Below are 2973 nucleotides of genomic sequence, written 5' to 3' on the forward strand. Positions count from 1 at the left end.
GGGAGGGGAGGGGAGGGGAGGGGAGGGAGGAGGCTCTCAGATGTTAGGATTCAATCAGTGTTCTCAACCTCAGCGCCAAATTTCAGAAAAGGATGGTGTGATAAAGGGACAGGCTCTCTTGCTGTTCTAAAAGAGACCGTAGATCAAAAGAACCAACTTCTATGTCCTCTGCCAGGATAGGAGAGGGGCTGGGGCAGGCCTGGGCTGGAGGAAGCAGTCTTGGCCTTGGGATGAGACTGACAGTGGATGGCCTGACAGCGAAATGTTGGGTGCTTGCTGGTAACAGTTCAACCCTTGTAGTGTCCGGCTTAATGTTTAGGCAATCATTATTAAATGTTATTTAAAATCTTTTCAGTTTGCTTTGTGGTACTGGAACTGAACCCCGGGTCTTAAGCCTGCTAAACAAGTGGTCTGCCACAGAGCAACATCCCCAGCCCTTCACAAGGAAACTTTATTTTTATTTATTTATTTATTTTTGGTTTTTCGAGACAGGGTTTCTCTGTGGCTTTGGAGCCTGTCCTGGAACTAGCTCTGTAGACCCAGGCTGATCTCAAACTCACAGAGATCCGCCTGCCTCTGCCTCCCGAGTGCTGGGATTAAAGGCATGTGCCACCACCACCCGGCTAGGAAACTTTATTTTTGTATATGTGTGTGCACATTTTGTGTGTGTGTGTGTGTGTGTGTGTGTGTGTGTGTGTACACACACACATGTGCAGGCCAGAAGGTAACTTTGGGGATCTTCCTTGATCTATGTCCACTTTTACTTTTATTATTTAAGAAAGTATGCGTGTGTGCACGTGATGTGCGTATGGGTATGTGAGTGCAAGTGCCCATGGAAACCAGAGGTTTTGGAGCCCCTGAAGCTGGATATAGGCGGTTGTGAGTCACCTGACATGGAAGCTGGGAACTGAACTCAGATCCTCTGGAAGAGCAGTAGGCACTCTTAACTGCTGAGTCATCTCTCCAGCCCCTCTCCGCTGGATTTTTTGAGATAGGCTCTTTCACTGGGTCTGAGCCTCACCGATTAGGCTAGATTGACGGACTAGTCGGCTCCTAGGTCTTCCTGTCTCTGCCTTTCAGGTGCCTGTGGTCACAGATGTGCTCTGCTGTCCCAGCTTTTATGTTAGTGTGGGAAATCTAAGCCTTCATGTTTGTGTGGCAGACACTACACACTGAGCCACCTCCCCCGTCCTGTAAGCATTATTTATGGCACATAGACAGCAGCAGATGCATAAAAAATTTGTGATGTGGATTCCCAAGCTATGAGGAGCTCAGAGAATTGGATGAAGGGCATTATGGGAGCTGGGCTTTGAGCTGAATGACAGCACCATGGCACACCATAGCATCTCCCAACTCTACAAGGCCAGCGCTCATAGTCGCCTGTAGTTTTAGTGGAACACATGTCATGCAATCCACCATATAGTTCAACTGTATTTGAATAGTAGCAGGATTGTGTCACCGTGACCACTAATTTCACAACGCTGTCATCATCCCCCAAAAGAAACCCTGCACCCATGAGCCACTAGTTCCCTCACCCAGCCCCTGGCAACCACTAACCTTTCTATCTCTGTGGATCTGCATGTTCTGGACATTTCATGGAAACGGACTCATCCAGAATGAGGCTTTTGTGTCTGGCTTCTCCCATTTCGTGATGTCTCTAACATTCACGCATGGAATAGTGGTGTCCACATTTCATTTCTCTTTGTCATAAATGGCATTCCAATCGGATGGCAGTGCCACAATGTTTATCCATTCTGCAGGTGATGCTCTTTGGGGTGCACTTTGGGTTACAGTGAGTAATGCTGCTTGTACAAACATCTGGTACAAGTTCTCATCTGAACATACATCTCGAATTCCCTGGGTAACATACAGCCACACATGGTGTGACGGTGTGACAATAGTCCAGGCTTAGATGGTGCCGTGAAGCCTGGCCATCTGGGTATGTGTAAGGATGCTCCCTGTGATACTGGTGTAGAAATGCCAAGGCCCAGCAGTGCACTTCTGCCATAGTGGCCCTGTCTTTAAGGGATGCGTGGCTGTGTTTAGGAGCAGTGCAGCTGAGCCACAGAGTAATTTTATATTTGAACTCTCGAGGAACTCCCAAACTGTTTCCACAGTCCCGGTGCCATTTTGTGTTCTCACCTAGGACTGTAGTAAGCAGTGTTTTTCTCTTTTGAAATCCACCTAATGACAGTGACCTCATTTCACCCTTCCAGTAGCCCTACAAGGGAGTGGGTCCATTTTTTTGTACATAAAAACGTTACATAGGTAAAGAGTCTTCTAGTTGCAAGGGCTAGAAACTCAATACCCACTGAAAGAAGCAGAGAAGCAATGTAAAAATCCTCGTGCAAGAAAGTAAAACACGGGGCTAGCTGCAGGCAGTGGGCTCGCTGCAGGCAGTGGGCTAGCTACAGGCACAGAGTTAGCTTCCGGCACTGGGCTAGCTGCAGGCTTGGCAGGATCAAGAGACTCAAACAAATGCCCCACTTTTCTTCTCTTAGCTTTGTTTCATTCTGGTCTCTATTTCCACAGGGACGTTTTCTCCATCTTTCTGAAAAGATGGCTGGCAGGCCACTTTCCCAAGCTTTGTCTTCATTGATTCTAAAGGGACAGAAGCAGTTTTCCCTCCTAGCTCCATCAGGGAAGCCTAGGGTTTGGGGTCACACCCTCCACTGAAGAAATCATAGTGTCTGGAGGACATGATATTATAGCTAGCCCAGTCTGGAAAACACACCCATCCCTGGGGACTTGGGAGGAGATGGCACAGTGATTGACAGCTCTCCCAAGACCACATATTATAGGACAGGAATTCTCTAAGGAACCAGGAAAGGGAGTGCTAAGGCCTGCTGGACACACAGCCCATAATTGCCAATGCCACTACAAAGATTTCTGCTCCAAACAAGAGTAGGGGAGTCACTCAAGTCCCCACAGCACCTACAAGCAGATTGTGAAGAGAACTCAGGGGTGCTGTCA

This window comes from Microtus ochrogaster, chromosome 5, assembly GCF_000317375.1.
Source record: "Microtus ochrogaster isolate Prairie Vole_2 chromosome 5, MicOch1.0, whole genome shotgun sequence".
Taxonomy (NCBI): domain Eukaryota; kingdom Metazoa; phylum Chordata; class Mammalia; order Rodentia; family Cricetidae; genus Microtus; species Microtus ochrogaster.